This window comes from Excalfactoria chinensis, chromosome 5, assembly GCF_039878825.1.
Source record: "Excalfactoria chinensis isolate bCotChi1 chromosome 5, bCotChi1.hap2, whole genome shotgun sequence".
Taxonomy (NCBI): Eukaryota; Metazoa; Chordata; class Aves; order Galliformes; family Phasianidae; genus Excalfactoria; species Excalfactoria chinensis.
In genome coordinates, this window is record NC_092829.1 from 8,179,515 (window position 1) to 8,201,410 (window position 21,896).

At 39.0% G+C, this 21,896-nt stretch overlaps 1 long non-coding RNA gene across 1 annotated transcript; it reads right to left on the reverse strand.

Moving 5' to 3' along the window:
* Positions 1-16,110: 16,110 nt before the first annotated feature.
* Positions 16,111-21,383, reverse strand: LOC140252434 (uncharacterized). Its single transcript, XR_011903654.1, has 3 exons — positions 21,355-21,383; positions 16,397-16,697; positions 16,111-16,271 (listed from the first exon to the last, which is right to left on the reverse strand). It is a non-coding gene; the product is annotated as an uncharacterized lncRNA (long non-coding RNA).
* Positions 21,384-21,896: the final 513 nt, after the last annotated feature.

Genomic DNA, 21,896 nt, shown 5'->3' on the forward strand with positions numbered 1-21,896 from the left:
CATAAGTCAACACTGAATAATTAAAAGGCTTGTAATTAAAGGCTAATTTAGTATTGATTGTGTCCTAGAGCAAGGAGGCCAGTTCACTGTTCTTGCACCATCCTGTGCAAGCTTCATCAGCCAGGACTGGAGAGAATAATTATTCTGAGTAGCCTTTGGCAATTGGATGACAACTCCTCCAATCCATCCCTGAATGCTCTACAGGTACTTTAACAGGAGTCCTGAGCAGGCTATGAGGAAAAGTGATTACTTTACATGATCTTAAGGATCACACAACTTTCAGAGCACTCCATGCCTCCAGATGTAAACAATGAGTCTATTTATTTCATTTGGGAAAGTAAGGGTATGGGATACTTCTTCAGTCCAGCTTTCTTCTGGCCTCTGTGCTCCCACTCATTATGAAGGTATTTACATGTTCCAGCATTGTCCTACTGATGGACCACCTTTCTCAGTTATCTCTTGTAACACCTCCTGGTGCTTTTCAGAAAATGCCAGAACTGCCTTCCTATTTAAGAGGAATAAATGAGAAGGGGAATACCATGGGTCTGCAGACTAGATTTGGTGAAAGTGGAAGACTTCAGTTTGCTAATGTGCGTGGAGAATTTATCATTTCCATATAAAACAGGAAAGGACCACATATTTTAATACTGCAAAAGTGGCTGTCAAAATTCAGGAAGTCACATTTCTTCCCATGACACCTTCATGATCCTTCGATTAAATTTCACTGTCTCTTAAGTGGTGCATTGCCAGAAATCAATTGATTATTTTTTTCTTCCAGGATCCCACATGCCTCTAATACGCATCATATATCATAGAAATTAGGTCATATTTAATATACTGAATCATAAACATTAGAAGTGGAAAATCTCATTAAGTCACCAAATTTATTCCTTTGTCAATGTGAAAAGGTTCCCGCTTAGAATAGAATTTAATTTTTAACATAACATATATTCCCTCAAATGTTTCTTTTATTGTAGATATCCCACAGAACCCAGTTAGCCTTGCTGGCATTGATTTTCATCATAATCTGAATGCCCCTCATGAAACTTTATTCTAAAACTTTAAATTATATCTCTCATTTTCTTTTTCTATCTCTAGAAAAGTAATATTTGCTGATAATAATCTTTCTTTTTCCCCCCAGTGTAGTTTGAAATATGAATGGATGGAGCAAAATATGGAAATATTCCTCTAACATCTGAATTTTTTTAATACTATGAGAAATAGAATGATACTGAATCACTGTGGGGTGGGGAGATCATCATTTGTTTTTTTCTGTCACTAAGGAAAAGCTGTGTATAGAGACAGGCAACAAAGCCATATCTAACAAACCTTATCTCCTTCCACTTGCCCTCACTGTGAGCCATATTCTGACATAGTTGACCACTCATATAAGGTAAAGCAGCCAATGGGACATCAGAAAAAACAGATGGATGTAGATGCTCGCTTTTGGTTTTACAAAGTATTTGGATTATAAAGAATGTGGCCAGAGAGGATTAGCTATTTATGGATTTGAATAATATTGTGATCAATATTCTCTTAAGGCTTCACACCACCTTATTGGAACCTTTGGTTGCCAGCCAAAGGGCAATTTCTTACCAGTTTTACTAATTTTCCCACTTGCAGCAATGTCACCATCCTGCCTGACCTTTCAAATCAATTCATCTTGAGATACATTATTGACTAATTTCCTGAAATTCAGGTGAAGCAGGCCCATTTTTAACCTTGCTCCTTCCTTACATATTGAAATTACCCTATCCTCTGGTACTAACATTGCCATTAGTAAGCAATCAAAATTCTTCACCAAAGGGTTTTCGATTTTATTTGCTCTTCCCATGCTGATTTCAGTGATGTATTTCATCTATTCCTGGTGCTTTGTCAACTTTTTAATAGTTCTGAGAGCTTTAATTGCCTTATTATCTTCTCTTCTGCAGTGAGGTTTTTTACTTTAGCATTTCTATTCCCCTCAAGGAAAACACGGACTCTGGGATATTACAGATCTTTTTTTTCTTAGGATGAAAAAATCACTCAGACCCTTAAGGATATCAGCTTCATCTCCCAGCAACATTTAATCTATCATGGCCCCTCTTTATCTTCCTAATACATTTGCTTCTCAGGCAGTAAAAACTTCATCATTTGTGCTGTTCAGACACAGCACTGTCATGCTGCTTGGTGTGCTTTTCTTCCCTTGTGCAGCCAAGAGGGCTGGGTGTAGATGTAGAAAGCTTAGATATGGATGAGTCATTGCACTCCAAAGCAGAGGTACAAAATGTATTTGAGTGACAAGGCCAATCTCTTTCATTTTAGGTGGCAAATGGCTCACCCAGCTCTTCCCCTTATGTGCCTAAAAGATCAATGGCTCCAGATAATGTTGTCCTATTGACCCCTGTCCATCCTGTCATGACTTCCTCTGGCTTTACCAAAACTGATCTGAATCACAAGTGATTACCTCCCAAACGAGACACTGAATCACTAAGGTTGGAAAAGATCACTCAAATCATTCAGTTAACTCTTTCTTAGCAGAAATTGTTCCTAATATCCAGCTTGAACCTCTCCCAGCTCAACTGAAGGCCATTATCTCTTTCTTTCACTATCACCTGGAAGAAGAGGTTGATCCTTACCTTGCCACAGCCTCCTTTCAGGGAGTTGTAGAAGGCCATAATATCTCTCCTGAGCCTCCTCTTCTCCAGATTGAAAAACACCAATTCCCTCAGCTGTTCCCCAGGATAGGACAGCTGTCCCCAGGGGGACCTGCACTCCTCCTCCTCCACAGCTTTGCTGTCCTTCTATGAACCCACTCCAGAGCCTCCATGCCTTTTTCATAGTGAGTAGCCCAAAACTGAACACAGCACTCCAGGTTTGTCCTCATCACTGCCAAGTACAGAGATATGACCTTCACAATCACCTTCCTGGTCCTGTTGGTGGCACTATTTCTGATGCAAGAGTCTGATGCGGACAGGGAGCTAGAAAACTAACATCAGAAATGTGGGATTAAAATGTTCTACTATGATGTAAACTGATTCTTCTTTATTCACCTAGCATCCAGTCATATTCTCCAGATTGCATATTCACTCTGTGTGTCAGCTGCAGACAGCTGTGCTGAACAGAGAATAAAGAGATGAATAACATCACAGCCTGAATAGAGCCATGAAAATCACATATGAAGAAAAAAACATATTCCTGCTCGGAGCTATATTAACTGGAACTTTCATGTTATTTATGTTTTTCTTCAGATACACACATATAGCAAAAACAACAACAACAAAACCCCCTAACACATACAATAAATTTACTGTACTCTGTTATAAGCTTGGGAAAAAAACTGTTGATTGATTTGCTCATCTGAGTTATTTAGAAAGAGCTGAAGGCTGCAGCGCTGTTAGTTTCTGCTAAAGTGAATATTTTTTCTTCTGGAATAAAAACATTTAATTTAGGGGCTCTCAGCATTTGTGCACATATTTGTGTTTCAAACACAGGAATTAAATGTCAGCAGAGTTAGACCTTCAGCTACATTTGATGGCTGACATCAGTACAACCACACTGGCTGACACTACCTGAGGAACTAACCCAGAGTTGTTACTTTCCACTGGACATCACGTAAGAGATATTACACGGATTTCTGAGTGATTGGTAAAGAAAAAGCAGCTTATAGGGTGACATGAAAGCAACAGCTGTGTCTGAAAAGAATGTTCTAAATGTTCTGTTGCAAATAGATCAGTCCTTATTAGATGGCTCCAGTGGAAATGATTTTAGTGTGGAATCTAATGCCCCCTGTATTCCTACAGAAGGCTGATGTCCTAAGAATTCAAAGATCAGGCTTCTGTTTGAAAACCATCCTCTTCCCACAGTTACAACTTAAGTCTAAGACTGCAGCTGTGAGAACAATTCCCATGATTTTGACAACTGCAGTTTCTGCACGTTGCTCTGCAGCTACCATATATAGGGCTGCATATTACCACTATTTTTCTAAGTAGCTTTTCTGTGAAACAAACCAGTACAAGAGTGGGGCAGAAAGATGCTGCAGGTCAAGCTGGAGAGTTAATTCTTCTTAAATTTCAACTGTTAAACCAGATATAAGGCTTACAGTTCAAGTGTGGGTTGGAATAGATCATTGAATCGCTTAAGTTGGTAGGAACCCTGAAAAGCCATCCAGGAACACCCCCTTTCAATGAACAGGGACATCCACAGCTCCATTGGGAGCTCAGAGACCCATCCAGCCTGACCACAGGTGTTTCCAGGGACAGGGAGACACCATCTCTCTGGGCAACCTGTACCTGTGCTTCACCTCTCTTATCATAAAAAAATAACTAAATCCTTACATCCAATCTAAATCTCCCTTATTTTAGTTTGAAGCCATTTCCTCTAATCACACAGACCCTGATAAATAGTCTGTCCCCTTCTTTCCTATAGCTCCCTATAGGTACTGAAATACTGGCTCCCAGTTCACCCCAGAGACTTCTCCAGGCTGAACATCACCAGCCCTCTCGACTTGTCCTTATAAAGGTGTTCCAACCCTTGGATCATTTTCATAGCCCTAATGTATGTGCACAGGTTCTAACTGTGGCTAGTAGCTGCAGGGGATTAAGTCCAGTTTGACTTTGTGAACTGTGAGTTTGCCCATAAATCACTGAGGTGTAACGATCTCATTCTGCAATAACACTAAATAATTCAAAGAGCTTTGTCTGCCTCTCTGTCTCCCCTATAGCTATGAAGAGCTTAAATCTTGCTTCTAACACTTAAATTCACCTCAATCAGATGGAAAGAGTACCACCCGCATGGTCAGGCTACATCCAAATTAAAACACTATGGTAGAAATGCAGTATCTTGATGAATTTGTTCTGTTGTTGATGAATAATCTTCTTTAATAATGCAGTCTTTCTTTTGGATCGGTACAGCATTCCATAGAATAACACAGACTGACTACAAGTACCTGTTTCATGTGGAAATCCATGCACCATAGGTAGGGTGGAGAATTTTCTGAACCCGTGCTGCTTTGGAGGACACGGGCTTTGGTTTCCCCCCCTGCATGTGTATAGTCTGCTGTGCAATCTGTTATCAGTTTTGCTTCCTGTGGTGAATAATGAATAACATATTTCAGTAGGTATTTTCAAATAAAAAATAAGTCATGCTAAAATGTAAACATTGGGGGGAGGGGAGATTAACAAACAGTTCCAGAGATATCCTAAAGGTATCTGTGTATAAACCATATGACAAGCAATGAATGGTTTAAAGCAAGCCAGACTCAGAGGAAAATAGTCACAAAGCAGCATACTTCAATATCTGACCAGGTGCAATCCTTACCCAGTGCCCAGGGCCATGCAGTGCTGCAGCTGCAAACTGAAGGCAGTGCCTTTGCCATACAGACCTGCGGCTTGCCCTGCTGTGTCCCTGTCACAGGCAGGTGAAATGACAGCTAGGAAGCTAGAAGATTAGGGCTCAATCCACTTCAATACATGAAATGCATAACCTCAAGGAATTGTGCAAGGGATTTAACTTGCTTTTTGGGAGACACGGTTGAAATCTAATCTACAGCTTGAAGCCGCGCTCACTGTCATTGCACATGAGTGCTTTAACAGGTTGTCAGTGTGTTTTGAAATTTCAGTGAGCCCAGCTGATCGAATCAGCATGCTCAGAGGCAGCAAGAAGCAACCTGTTGTGAAGCTTGAGATTCCTTATCCTTCACGTGGATTACTTTTAAGGCACCAAAAACTGCTGTTAAATAAAGGGGTAGCAAGATGTATGAATAAACAGAAAACGTGCTTGCTGCTTCAGATGAGAATATAATGGTTAATTAGAGAGGCAATGACATACACTCAAGAATTTCCATCCTTTCAATGATGTGTCACAAACTAAAGGACATTGCAGATATCAGCTGATAAGGAAAGAGTAAGTAGAACTGACACAGTATTAGAGGAGGAGAGCAGATAAATTGGCTGGGCTGTCATATCCTGATGAGATTAACCACCAGAGTTTCTTCTTCTCAGACACAAATTCCACAAGTGAACGCTGGGCACAGCTCCTCCTTGCAGTGTCTGACAAACACGGGTAAAAGGAGGGCTTGTGCTTTGAAATCTTCTGGATCTTTAGGAAAGATCAGGAAAAACAAGGAAATGAACTTCCAGATTAAATATTTTCAAGTGAATTTTAACCTCAAATTCTTCACAGAAATGCAGTCATATAAATGTAGCAGAGCGTTATTCTCCATTCGCAGGGCAGGGCTCAATTATATATCTTCAACTCTCTGGCTGGACAAGAAAGAAGAGTACTCCTATGGAATCACAAATAAGGAAGCTAGTAACTGTTGAGAGGTGAATGCAATTGCATGTCAATAAATCCAATATACAGAATAGATTGCTCTTCATGTCACAGAGGTCAAAAAACTGCGTGTCCTGCCTACCTATACAGCAAAGCAAGGTTTGCACAGCAGGGCCAAGAGATGTTCCAATATGGGATCAGACCTGTAGGTACAAACCAAAGGAGGTCATTCTTCATGAAATATGTAGCTTAACAGAAGAATCTCTTGCCATAGGATATCAAAGATGCTGAATGTTCAAAGGAAACTGCACAGTAAACCTAAAGAGACAAATCTCTTGATAGTTACTGGATACATAGAAACTACCTCTGACTCAGAACAATGACTGTCTGGTGGGTAACACCCCTGCACATGGCAGGGGAGTTGGAATTAGATGATCCTTAAGATCCCTTTCAGCCCAAGCCATCCTAAAATTCTGTAATCTCTAATCCATCGTGTAAGTCAAAGAGGCTCTTTTAAAATCATCAATTTTGTGACTGCAGTCTTAATTCCCACTTCAAAGTAAGCGTGGTAGAGTTTTTCATTTGCCATGCATGGCAGTTCTGTAGCCACAGCTGTCCAAACAAGTTCATTCAATCTTCAAAGATATGGGGAGAAATAGTCTTGAGGGCAAAATTCTTCATTGGACTAGCTGTGCTCTCCCTCCTCTGGTTTTCTCTGTCCAGTATTGGTATGTATCATAGCACTATGTGAGATGTCCGACTGAAGACATACTTATAGAAGCAGTATGTTTAGTAGTGTAGTCTCAGGCTGCTTGTATACACACAGCATAGCTCAAATTACCTTTCCTTTTAAATGCCCCACTTATTCAGCACTGAATTATAGCTGGACAATTCTTCCTAGCTAAACTAAATAGGTTAGTTGCACACAGTGCAGCCTGTCTGTCATTATGATATTAATGACCATCTGTAAGCAAAATACATGGGCAGGGTATTATTAGCTCAAGCAGTCTAGCTACTATGCTTTCTGTCATCGTGAATGCAGTTTAAATTTAACTGCAGTTGGCTACAGCTAAAGAAGCTTTTACTTACCCTGTAATGAACAGATTCCAGTTTTCACACAAAATCTATTCCTTCAATAACTACCCACAAGATGACTGTATAATAGCACATGCTACATGCCTACATCTTCTATTTCTGTGGTGTTGGTTGGTAAAACTGTACAGTACAGGCTCTGGAACAGACTCTTTCCCCCCCCCCAGTTTCTTGATAGTGCAGTATGGTTTTTTTCTTTGGTTTCAATCAGAGTTCATTTTTTCATACTTAGATTATGTCTATCTGAATGAAAATATTTCACCATGTATTTTTTTTTCTCTTTGAAAGCCAAGGTGGTGTTTTCTTTTTAAGCTGATAAACTGGTTACTAGAATACAGTACTCCCACTGCAGAGAGAATTAGTTGTCCACTGTACAGCTTTGCAGACGAGGGAAGACATAAGGCTGTTTTAGAGCCAGTCTCGAGGGATCCAGTACTCCAATTCGTTCTGCTGTTTGTTTCTCAGAAATCCTCTAGAGTGCAATCCAATGACCATTGAAGCCAACTGGCATTGAACTGCATCGTAAATCCAAATCTTATGATCGACAGAGTTTAAAAATCCCACAACAGAGAAAATCTGTTGATGCTTCTGGCACAGTGGCAAAAATGGCTAACAAGTGCCATGGCTGTGTGCACAAAAGGAGAATGGTAGGAGCAAGCAGATATTTTTACATCTGCCTCTGGCACTGGTTCTGGTTTCGATGATTTAAAGATAACAGTAGAAAATGAGAGAGGGAACAGGTAGAACCATGGCAATTTCTTAACAGTGAACACAGTGATTATATACTACTATGTGTCTTCATTGCATCAGGTCAAAGCTGGATTTACTACAAGGTTTCTTTTTTGTGAGTTTTTGTTTAATTTTGATCTTCTTATGCTACTTTTTCAATTGTTTTTGTCTTGTCTATTTACTTTTACTGATGCTGATGCAGAGAAATTATACCATGCCATGCTTCTCTTGTTCTTTTTATTTCTTTTTTTAGCATCCAATCATGTCCATTCCTAAAGATATTACTGAGCTTGGTAGGTCTTTGTTTTGACTTGCTACGAGTGATCCTGTGCTGTCACATTATCAGCATGTGTAGTATGGGGTGTCCAAAGCCCCCAGGATATCCATGCTTCCTAGCCACAGACAATTTGAAAACTTAGTCTGTATCAGAGAATCACAAAATGACTCCAGGTTGGAAGGGACCTCAAGAATCATGAAGCTCCCTGCCTTGCAGGGCCACCAAACTTCCATGTTTTCTAGATCAGGTTGCCCAGGGCCCCATCCAACCTGGCCTTGAACACCTCCAGGGACAGGGCATCCACAACCTTCCTGGGCATCCTGTTCCAGGACCTCACCACTCTCCTAGTAAAGAACTTAGTTCATGCTTAACACTTTTTCTTTAACATTCCAGTTTAAACAGAAATAAAGTAACCACAAAAAGCAAAATAATATCAGTTCAGAAGTGTTCAATTTCTACTCCTCCATCAGTTGATCTGTGCCCAAATCACATTGTTTGGAAGCCCCTTCGCTATTTAATCCAATATAATGAAGTTCTTGGCTTCTTTTAGCCAATCTCATTTAACTTAATGGTAAGTTAAATTCCAAAACTAAAAATCTACTTGCACGGTAATGTTAAATACAAAGCAATTAAAGCTGCCAAAATATTTTCATAAAGACAGGGAAAGTATGAATCCTCTCATTATGAAATTCCTTTCTTTTCTGATCAGCTGGCTTGAATTTTTGGAAAGAGCATGCAAATTATTTCTGGTGTTTGACCAGCACTGCCACATATTAGAAACACTTAGCATAAAGCAGATCAAGTGGGAAAGCTGTTAGAAAGCTGCCAAAATAAATGTCCACTGGAATTCTGGCCAACTGCTCAGTTTGACCATGATTAAATCCTTTCTTATTTGCTATTGCTGAATGTGTGTGCCACAAGTCTGTTTGCTTGGCTTTATTGCTCTGGCATACTTATTCTCTAAGCAATAATAATGTTTGCCTTCACATGTGGAAATACATTAATAAGAGAAGTAGAACATAAGCTGGTTATTATGTTAGGCGCTTACTTTGTGGTGTTTACACTTATTGTATCTAAAAGTCTGATATGTCTAAATGCACAGCAGACATTGCTGCTCTTAGGTGATCAGCTGCATACTCTAAATAATTAACAGGAAATAGCTAATGTGATAGACTTTTAGAGGAAATAGAAACTGGTTCTTGTGCACATGGAAGTGCGTAACTGTGCATTAATAGAAATCAAGATCTGCTCAGTCTGGCATTTTGGCTGGCACCTAGCTTTTAAATAAGACAATTCCATTCTCCTTAATTTGAGAACAGCTGCTTTTGTGCTAAGCTACTCATGACTGATTTCTTATGCCTGAATAGAAAGAAAGGTGAGGGTGTGATGTGTGATGTTGATGTTTCCTATCTCACTAAGCCCAACTACCACGAGACTTCCAGATCCATAGTACATTCCAACATGGAACAGGCCCTCTCCTTTCATCTCTTGAGGGATTCAGATTTGAGAGACCGCCAGAGCAAAGGGGAAAAACAAGCTGATTGAAACAGTAACAAGAAAAACTACGTTGTACTCAACTGCAAAAGCACCTTTCTGTTCTTTCAAAGCTGCATAATCCAAAAGTTCATCCCACTTGGATGAACTAATAAGCCAGGTAAGAATCGCTGTGAAGGAAGGAAAAGTCTGTTGGAAAATACAGCTGGAAAGTGCAAAGGAAAAGTCTAGTTTGTCATCCCATCATATAGTACTACTTAGAAACCTTGTTTAGAAACAGATCAAACGTAATACATTAAGCAATATGTCTATGTAACCGCTAATGTGAGTACATCGTTCCAAAGGCTGAAAACCTCCTTACATTAGCTAGACTAAAATCGTTGATAGTCCATAGGTCTAGTGTTAATACCACCCTTTAGCTAAAACAGATTTTTCAGGAATTTGTATCACTATGCAACTGTCCTGAGTATGTTTAGAGAGAGTGGTCTTACCTCTATCTCCATCCTGTTTCAGATTATTTAGTTGTGAAAACAAAAGTCAACCTCTTTCAATCTATGGTCATAAAATGGTCATTCTCCTTTGTTCTGCCCAATCAGTTCATTCAGTCCTGAAATCCAGTCTTCAGACTGAGTTCTTGTAAGTGCTCAATAGTGCTTGCACTTCCCGCTCCTCTTCCTCTGTCCACGCCACACTAACAACTCATTTAAAAATGAGCTTCCTTCTGTAAACCTCAAATGTATTCCTTTGCACTGTTTCCAACTCACGAGCTCTCTAATCAGCTCTCTCAATAGTCTCTGCATGCACAATTCAGTTTGCCTCTGAAACAACATTCCATTTCTAGCATTTCTCATACTACTTCAATTCTTTCTTTTCCTGTTTCTTAGTCATTCTTCTCAACCGTATGTCAAGGACTCCAACTTTTAGAGCCAGACCACCTAGTGAGAAGTGGACCCAAGACCTACCTTTGAGTAACTTCCTCTAATCTATTGCCATCTCTCTGTCAGTCAGTTCCACGGTAATTTAACGCTTTGCTTTCATCTCCAGCTTGCTCAGATTAACCAGCAGTTTCTCATGCAACAAGATGAGGGAACGCTTTACCTAAAGGAAAAATAACATATTGAAACAAAGTCAGTATGACGCAATTTACTTTCAATTTTTTTTCAGTCTATCTTCTTTCCTCCAGAATTTATCTAAAATATACAAACATACTCTATCAGAGTATATTGCCTCTCCCTGATTGTTTGCCGCTTTTTTCTGTACTCTTTCCCTCTCTCTTCTAAAACATACAGGAACTCACAGCCATATAAATAATCTGCTGGTTTTTGTTTTTTTCTTTTGCTCTCAAAATTTCATATTCCAGTTCTTTGAGTTTCAGCGTGGGAGAGCACTCAACTCACTCAAACTACATCACCAGACAGAACCACTTCCATGGCCTCAGTTACTGTCTCTTTAGAAACTCCATGATGCACTTAATAAAATGAAAAAGATGGAAGGGGAAGGTTCACCACATATTGCCTTTGCCAGAATCATCCATACCTACATAATTATTAACCCTTAATATTCCAATCTTTCCTATAAACATTTTTTGAAGACTGTAACATAACCCATAATTTATTCTCAAGTATTTCTATATTTACCATTACAGATTCCTTTGTGCCTAATACAAATTTCCCTCATCTACACATTAAACTCATTAGTTCCTGCTCCAAACAACATGGACATGGAAGGCAAACCATATCTTACATGTAACAGCCTGCTGAAGTGCTTTTATGTACCCCTTTGGGACCATTTCATTAGCATAAATACTCCCAGTTCTTTGGCTCATGCACAACTGGTTGCATTTTCTGGGACCCTGACTTCTCTGCTGCAGCCTGTTGGAACAGCATCTTTTTCAGATTACTGTGCTCCAGTCAAGCAAAAAATCTCCCAGGATCTTTGTGCTGAAGTACCTGATCTTTCTCACAGCACTCCTGCCTCAGCTAGATATGGCATTGCTGAACTCGTGTCCACCTTCTGATCTGTTTTATATGATCTGCTTTGGGATTATTCCCAAGGTTTTTGCCCATAAAATTGCTGCCTGACCAGCCACTTCTCTGATAAGTTTGATGGGTGATTTCTGCTAAAATACTATTATATAATACTATATAGAAGATATATCTTTTCCCTGATGAACGTTGTTTCCTACTAATTTCAGAGTGCTCCTCCAATAGCCAAGCTAATTTTGAATTTTTAGTGATCTTGTAGTAGTTCCTTGCTCCATATCCTCTGCAAATTTAATAAGCACACTTCCTATTCCATCATCCCTGTTAATGAAAATATTGAATAAATGCAGACTTAGGATGGGCTTCTGCAGAATGTCACTCAATAGTCACTTCCATTTGGATAATGAACCATTGATAAGTACTCACTAATTATAGATTTCCAATCACTTTTTCCACTTCTCTCATACCAGTTTTATCAGGATAGTACTTGCCTAGCTTGCTAATGAGAACATCATGTCAGATTGTGTCAAAAGTCTTATTAAGGTCAAATACACCTAGTGTTTCTCATTCATTCACACTGCCCTTGATGGTCAAAGAAGAGACTAAGATGCATTTGACACAATTTGCACTTGACAAATCCATGGCATCTGCTACTTATCTGCTTTTATCTTCCAGTGAAAAGTTTATTCCAGATCTTTTTCTAGAAATCAGAATAAAGTTGGGTGGCCTGAGACCTCCACAGAATTTCAGGTTTCTTTGTCTTTATAACCTGAAATCCCTGGGCTTCACTTCTTTGCATACTTGTTCCTGACTGCTACTGGAAACAAATAAGCAAATATATATATATATATATAAACCTTGAAATAATTATTTCAGCTTCAGGAAATGTGTAACTCTTCAGTAGATTTTGTAGCATGCCCCAGCAATGAATAATTAATGTTTCCTTATTTATGTTTTTCTCTGCTTTTAGCTGTAGTGTTTATTTTCCCTATTGAAGTTAACGCAGGTTTCTGAACTCTTAAGAGCTTGCTAAGCTTTTGTTTGTCAGTGCAGAGGGCCTGCTGGACCACTAGGCTGCAAAAAAAATAAAGAACGCTAAACTCTCCACTCTATTATTAAGCTAATCCATGCACATTTGTTAAATTTTAGAGTGTTTAGACTTTCCAAAAGTGTTTTATTACACCATTTAAATACTTCTATTTGTGTTTAAAGGTCAGGCAAAAATCAATCAAACCAGATCAATTTACAGTTTAAAAACTGTGTTAATGTGACACTGTTATGGCAACGGAGATTGAGAGACCACTCCTTCCAGGGATAAATTAAAATGGATTTAGCAAAATAAATAACTGCATTAATTGTGAGGACTACGAATTGAACTGATGCATCATAGAGAAGTAAAGGGACTTAGGGATGAGTTGGCAGCTGATTTAATTCTAGGGGGTGATGCTGTTTTTAAACCAAAAGAGAACTAGTCCAGAATCATTCACTGAACAACATAATTAATATCTGCAGAATTGTCTTTTATTTTCCTCCTCTCTCTCATAATTGCTCTAACTACTCCCAAGCAGCTCTATCCATGGTGTTCACATCACTCAGTTGAAGCCTGGCTTCATACTGAATATGCAGCGTGAAAACTGACTGAACATATTCATACACATTCTTGCCTCCAACTGCTTCTCCTCCTCCCAATGATATGTTTGCTTGGTTTCAGATCATTACATTACCTGGCAATCTTACTTGCTGTTGCCTGCTTAAAATTCAGACATTAAAAGAATATTATAGACTGTGGTAGCACTCTTGTACAGCTCTCCCTTCAGTCAAGACAGAGTAGAGCATATTGGAAGCTGAATGCAGTCTGTCAGCTGAACTTTCCTGCTCTTTGCAAATTATAAGGAAACTTGGGTGAGGCAGCTCAACAATTTAGTGGCATCTCAAAAATGTAAGGTCTAGCTGCTGTTTTTTTTCCTGCTTCTTTCCCTGTCTACTTCAGAGGTGGAACAACCCCCCAGTTGCCAGATTGGTGATGAATTTCTATAATGTGTCCAGAATTTTGAGGGCAAGTGACAAGCTAAGGAAACGACTTCCATTATGTATCACTGTCTTCGTGATTTCTTCCTTTTCTAAACAGCTCATTAATCACACTCTCCTCTATTTTTATATTTCAGAGGATATGAATATATTTGGTGGTATTTTTTCCACACTCTTTCAAAGGTCAGAATATTTTATCTCATCAAAGGAAAAGAAATGGTATTTTTTGCAAAAGTTTTAGGGAACGAGGGGTAAAAAAGTAATTTAGTCACATATCTCCTATTGTATTTCCAAATTGTATGTCTCTTCTGGAACATGCAGTGGGAGCATGATTGCATGGAGCCAAGTTTGGATCAGCAGCTCAGGACAGTAACCCAGCGGTGTACAGACAAGTCTTTACAAACCACTTGGAACAAGATGGCCTGGCATCTCCATTCATTTTTAGAAGCCAAAGCAACTTCATCACCTTAACATGCGCTTTAAAAATACGGGAACTACACTGTGTTTACTACCTTTTGCTTTTACAGGATAAACTTAGGACCAGCATTTGAAAGTACTGAGGAGAAACTGCTAATCTGAAGCAGAATTTAGAGCAAAAGACTTGCCAGAAATCTCATTAGGAGATCCTGTTTTTGTCAGTTTTACAATGCAATTGCAATGTCTTCAGGGCCCTGGACAAGCATCATTGTCTGCACACACAGGTGCTTTTCCCAAGTAAGCCCATATCTCCTAAGATTTAGCAGGTAATCAAGGCCACCTTAAATCCTTCAGTGCGTAGCATTTAATAGCAGTTGGAGTAAAATTTAACCATTTAGTGTTTTCAGTGGTAGAAAACGTTGTCTCCTTAAGGTGAAAATTTTACTGCTAAAACTCCTTTAAAGCATAAATATGTTGGTTTTTATGTTGTTTTTTGTTGTTGTTGTTTTTAAAGATATGCAACTTGGAAATAACACGTAGCTTTAGGTCCATTTGATCACATCTATCACAGTTGCTTTATCTCTTGTTGAGAAAGTATCATCAGTCTGGATAGGCCTTTTCAACTCTCTTTTTACAGGCCTCAAAGCCCTAGCCCAGCCTGCTGTAAGAAATAGGTCAGACTACTAGGTTTGAGCACAGGAGATGAATTTTGTCTCACACTGTTGTGCCTCTGGACATTGTGCTGGCAGCTCAGTATATTTTTGACCACAGTAGAATAGGTCCTGGAAGGCAGGAAAACTACAGGTCTGAATCATTTGTTGTTTTCAGAAGTCCACAGCTGCCTTTGCTAATGGAAAGCAATTGAACCTCTGATATTACAGTAACGGGTGTTTTTTTCCCCTTCTCTGCTTTCTGTCCTCAGCTATCTTAAAATAGCCATCTCGGTTTTGGTCATCAGTTCTTCAAGGGGAAATTATGTTACTGAATGGAACACTTTTTAATGCCAATTATTATGTCAGTTTCCAAATCCCTGGAAAATAGTGTTTCTGAATGGAAACTGACTCTCCTCTCCCACAGATAACGCTGTCACTGTAGTCAGTATCATGTGTCCCGTGATACCGACTGTCAGCTCAAATTAATTACCCAGGATGTTCCCCCCCACACCCTGCTGCAAGGTGTCACTGCTTATATTTATAACTAGGCTCTACAAACCCAGCTGACTACATAATGCAAAGTATTGCCCTCATTCTCTTCATAAGCGTTTATAAAAGAAACAACAACAAAAATACATTGTATGACACATTTCCCCTAGCATCATTTTTGCCACACACAAACTGTATCATACAGAAATTTGTATATTTGAAAGCTACATAACAAGTTCCTGTGCTTTCACTCAACTCCAGACTACTGTGTTACATAGGTTTATATTTATGACCTGGACAGATGTAATCAAAGCGCTAAAAAACAAAATCAGCTGTATCAAAGTATCAATTACTACTTAACACCCAGGCTTACAATTTTTGGAAAGGTTGTTTTCTCAAATGTTAGAGATGAAAGATTGAAAACCTTAGTTCTAGGAACTGCATTTTTTATGGTTTCTGGGGACGTCTCCCTGAGGACCCAGAACATGATGGCATACTTTAAGGAAATAAAAGCTTGTCTACTTAACAAGCATGCTCTCCTTCTGTATTTAAAGATATCTAAACAGTATTTGCCTATTTACCTACATGGTAAAACTTTAGACAAACATCTCAAGCCACTGGGTAAACAAGAGAAATGAATGCTCCCATACATTATCAGAAAGGTGTTTTTTGATGTTTAAAGTACTGTAATCCATTTAAGGAGATCATTATAGCAATGCTGAACAGACTTAATGAATGTTTTTCTTTGATCGTTGAGATTTGATGTCAGGAATATCAGATCTCAAGAAAAGCAGCTGGATTTGGATCCTTTTGCAAAAGGAATGGAGGATGAATAGCTGGGCCTTTGAAGGAGTGGAGCTAAAGAAGAAAAAGATGTATACTTTAATTAGCACCCCCTAAGAAAATATGAACACATTAATGAATAGATATGGACATTCCAGTTGCCTTGTTTCACATCTGTCAGGTCTGGTAGATTGACTTACAGTGACTTGGCTTCAGAACCAACGTTGACCCCAGGTCCTATGTACAAACTCTGTTTCTCATGGGCTCTTTCTTTCATGCAGTCTTGTTTTGTTGAATGAAGAAAGCAGGCCAGCTATTTCTTTTGGTTTGGAATGTCATTCATACAGCAGTGGTGCACACCTTTGAATACTTTGAAAAATAAGCAAGATGGTTCAAGATGAGATATTTCCTGTTCTTCAGTGTTTGAAGCTGAATGAACAGGAATCAGAGTCTCAAAGGATGCTGAATCTATATGCTGACTTAACCTTCCAAGCAGGTTTCCTTAAAGGAACATACCAAAAATTAAAGATACTAAAGACACTTTAAATTTCATGCATTGTCTCATAAAGAACTTCAGAACTCAAAGTCCATCCATGGCTTCACCACTTTTTGTGCACTGCCATGCCAAACTAATAACATTTTCTTTCTACTTGTAGAAAAATATTTTTTAAACATAAGAGTTGGAAATCAAGAAGCTCTCATTACACATTAATATCAGGTACTATATTTCACAGTGAAATTGTAGTGCCAAGAAATTGAAGCTTCTAGAAAATTAATATTCTATTATTTTATGTTTGCTGAAATAGGCTTGCTTCACAAATACCTCCTCACAAAACAAAGACAGCTCTTAAATTACTATTAGCAGAGTAGAAAGGATTTCATTTCAATGTGCTTTAACAAAAGGCCTCAAAAGCAGTCACTGAAGTTGCTAATAGCAGTTAATTGTGTCAAATGGAAGAAAATATCTTCCTATTGTGAGCAGGAATACTTCTGGGGAAGCAGTCATGGGGAAATAATGCTTTTTGTGGAGATTACTTTTTCCATCTTTTGGCACTTGTAAGACTAATTTTATAGTATTTCAGATGTGTGGGTTTTTTGTTTGCTTTTGTATTTGTTTTTTTTCTTCAGTGTTTATTTTCAGCTTCTTTCTTAGGATCAGAAAGGGGAAGGGTGCTCTGCCTTTTCCCCCTGATGGCTCTGAAAGCTGCTCAAAATATCATGAGAAGGGCTGAGTTAGTTAGAAAAGAGGTGAAGATAACTTTTGTAAATGTGACTGAGAAACATAAGGGCAATCAAAAAATGAAGACAATTTCTAAAAAATGAATTTTTAAAGACTGGAAAAAGATATCAGAATCTCTTTACTGCCTACTGAATAAGAAGAACCCAGCAAGAATGAGCCATAGCAATAACTCCTCCTTTCTGTTTCTCCCCTGCAGTGAGAAAGCCTATGTAATGCTTACAGTAGTAGCTATCTAACTCCTGTGTTTTCTACAGTAACCTCATACATCTTGTGGTAGGTGTAATTATTGATCTGGCTGCACAGTTGAACAGCTCAGTAGATAAAACACTGAGGTCCCTGGAACTTTCTGAGGTTCTTATCTTCAGAAAAGCTGGCAGTTCTTGGGGAAAGAAGCAGATATACAGACAAACATATGTCGATTTATTTGTTAAAGATGATTCAGTTGTGATCATAAAAAAGCCTGGAAATGGTAAAGCCAGTGCTTATATCTGGAGGTATGCTTCCATAATAAGATGTGCGTTCCTATTTGTACTCCTTCCAGCTGGCCCATTGGAACTCAGTATTTTATGTAATTATTGCATAAATTAAAAAAGATAAAACATGTAAATGAACCTGAGTGGTAGTAATAGATGATTTTAATTACCCAGACACAGACAAGATTGCATTAAGTAGAGGAAATATATTTCTATATCTGGAAGGAGAGTGGTTTCTAATTCAATCTGGGCATCAGCTGACAGGCAAAAAAAAAAAAAACAAAACAACAACAAACCAAAAACAAGACTGGGTTTGAATATAACTTGAAAAGGAGGTTGAAGAAATAACGTTAGAGGACAATTTGGACTACAATATACAAGCTGTGGTCAAATACACTACAGAGGAAATTAAAATGACAATCAAAGCTAAAAACACTTCAAAAGTTGGACCCCAACAATCAGGTTTCAAATGGCAGACGGGGATACTGCATAAGACAAATTAAATACAGCTCTACAGAGAAAGACAAAAGAAACAAGGCTAAAATGAACACTGGATGCTTGGTGATAGCTAGACTTAATATACAGCTTGTCTTACACCTGGTTGTAATTCTCATTTTTCAGAGGCTGGGCAAATTTCTGCAAACGTAAGCTGAAACTTGTGTGTGCTGTCTAGAACTCATAGATCTACTTATCACTGAACTACACAAATTCTGGTGACAATCCATAAAAACTGACATCCCTCCATCTATTTTATGTTGGCAATCAAATTTCTACTTGGAGGAGCTCTTCAGGTTCCCTCTCATTGTCCAGGGCTTGGTTAAAGTAATTTACTTTTCTCTGTACTCCTGTTGCTCTTTGTTTATGTTCACTGCATATTTTAGAAGTACAAGGGCTACAGGAATAAGACTAATTTTAGGAACTAGTTGTGGATACAGGATCCAGACCTAAAAAAGAGTCTATATCATGCCGAGTCCAAACTTCTCTCATTAGATGCAAGTACACGAAAGGCTTTTACACACTGGGAAGTTCTGCAGAACACTTGCATTTTACTCTGTCCAGTTCTTTAAGCCATCAAAACCTCCTACACCTATGAGCAGAAAACACTTGGAAAGGGCACGAAAGCTACATAAACTGTACTGTACCATGAAAAATGAGTGTGAGAGAGACGAGAGAATATGAAAGCCACTAAGTAGGTGAGATTGCCTGGTGATCCCAAGAAGCCTCATTTCTCGTAAATGAGCTTCTTCAAGCACTCCTGGTTGTCAAGACATGCTTTATCTGATTGCAAGCCTTTAAGGATTAAAGTCCTACAGTACGGCCCTTCCCCAGGGTGTGCTGGGGGAGATATTCCTGTACTAAGTATATAACTTCTTCCTCATTCAGCTGCTGGAGTGAATCATCTTGCCTTGATGATGGTTGCATGCAGCTGTGATAGGTAATGCAGCATGCAGAACACTGTATTATCTGTGTCCGTAATGCTCTGGACAAAAAGACAAACTTGTTGGCTTTCTCTCTTGCTGCTTGGTGACCAGTAGGACCTTTAGTTCCTGACTTGCTCATGCAGAAGCTTTTGATCAACCTACAACAAGTACTTGAATTTTGAATATTTCAGAGCAGAGGTAAAACACAGTTTTGTTTGTTTTCTTACAGCAGTTACAACTCACGCTCCAGAGATTGTTGTTATCTTTTACCTGTGGATAAATCAAGTAATCTGTGATATCCGGATGATTTATTTATTTATTTTTTAAATGATGTTCAGAGACTCTAAACATGGTTTGGCTTTGAAAAGAGGCAGAATCTGAGTGGCGCACAAGTGGTTGGACCAGCTCTAAGGTCCAAGGTCTGCTCCAAAGGTGGAGACCCGAATAAGATATCCCATGATTGCTGACATGAACACACGAAACCAAAATATCAGAGGAATTAAGGATAAACACCCTCATTTCACTGTCCTAGGAAAGCTGAAGTAAACAGTGAGGTAATGATACTATCTAGCTGTGAGAGGGCATGACTGGGAAGTTAGTGACAGTTGGGCTGATAATGTTGCTGACAGTCTGAGTGATTTTCTTCCCTTGAGCATTCACAAAAAGAGCTGAAGGTCACATTTCTGAAACTAGGATACATTTCCTGGGGGGAAAGTGAAATATTAAAAGGCTTTATGATTATACAAGAGCATATAGGCAATTAGAAATATTAGAAGTTGACAGGCAGCAGGCCCTTGTGAAATATATCTCAGAATTAAGGATTCAACTAGAAGTGGCACTGGAAATAACGAGAATCCTTTGCTGCTGAATTTTGGTAGATCATCACAAACAGCAGCAGAGAGTAGGAAGAAGAGCAAAAGATAGAAGGCTGGGTTAAATGCAACAATACTGAGTAAGAATTAATTGAGAAAGGAAGAAGAAAGTGAGATGTCTTTGACTTGAGCAGAAGCTGTAGGAAGAATGTTCAAGAATGAAGGCAGAAAAATATCTGATCATTTTAGGCCTGTAATGAAAATATTTAGGGATACTAAACAAGCGAGGGATGTGTAGCAGCTGGAGATACAGTGAAGAGGAATCAAACCAAGACATGACTTAGGTTTTTCCATCATGTCTTCATTTTCTTGTCCTACACATTCAGCCAAGTCCTAGGCTGCCTTTCCACTAAACGTTACAATAGTAGAAGGGTATTCCCAAGGTGCAGCTTCTAGTCCATGAAACTGTCCCTACAGAAGAAAGAAAGCTAATTCCTGCCCTGTACTTGCCATTGTTCTCTGTGTTTCTGTCTTGTGCAGTTAACCTCCCAGTCCTGAAGCACCTTAAGCTAGAAGTGAAATAAAAACATTCTCTAACCTCCCTGTTCAGCTGAACTTGTTACTTAATAGCTGCATGGCTTGCTTTTTGCATGCTTCTTCATGCCTTGAGACTGTACATTGTGCTAAAAAGCCTAGTGATTTCATATTTCCCTTGGACAGCAATGGAGGTTCTGCATCTCTTCCCCATCATTAGTTGCATATGTTGTAGGGAATCATGAGCAACCCTTTTATGTCTCTTCCTGCTTTAGGGTATGATGCATGATACTTTTTGATTTGCTTTCACTTTTTAAATCTCATTGCCTCAGTGTTGCAGAAACACAAAGATACGAGATTCAGACTAAGCAAGAAGGAAGTAACACGGCGTATTGCAGTTACAACCTCTGTGAGGTTGGATGGATGTACAAGAGAGGAAACATCCCCCCCAAGTATAAAACAGGGACAGCTCTGAGGTATGAGGAAAATAAGTGACCTTTCTGCATCAAAAAAGATAGGCAAAGGCAATAAAAGCTAACTTCAGTATGAAACACTATAATGGGATGGAAAACACACCAAACAATAGCAGGGTAGCAAAGTCCCCAGGTTGCAGTAAATGAGGATAAACCTGAGTGCAGCAGCTATGGATGGAAAAAACAAAGGTAAAGACCTGCTTACCTTCACAGAGCCTCAAGTATGCAGAAAACTCCAGCAAGATACCTTTACCCTCCCCCCCGCCAACCCATAAATGAGGTCTGGGTAGGGGTGGAGCCAGGATCCACCCCTCCACCCCTTCTGGTCACTCAGGCTCATTGCATGCACCTGAGCTCCCCTGGGCTGGCCCTGCCTTCCCACCAGGTGCTCTATCACTGGTTCAAGCCATAACTTAGCATTTTTGCTACACAATGCCAATAAACTCATCCAGCTCATCATTTAAAAAACAACAACAACAACAACAACAAAAAAACAAAACTACAACAAAAAACAAACAAACAAACAACAACCATATAACAGGACCTCACTAAAAAAAACAGGTGCCACAGCTGATCTGTCTTCCATGGAAATAAGAAAGATTACTATTGCTTAACACTAGGAAAAAATGATGGAAACAAGATGAGATAAAGGAAATGCACGATTCTGTAACTTGCTTTGACAAAGATCCAAGAATAATAAGCAGAATCTAGTATGCAGCAGAACTACTGCATGGTTGTCATGACTTA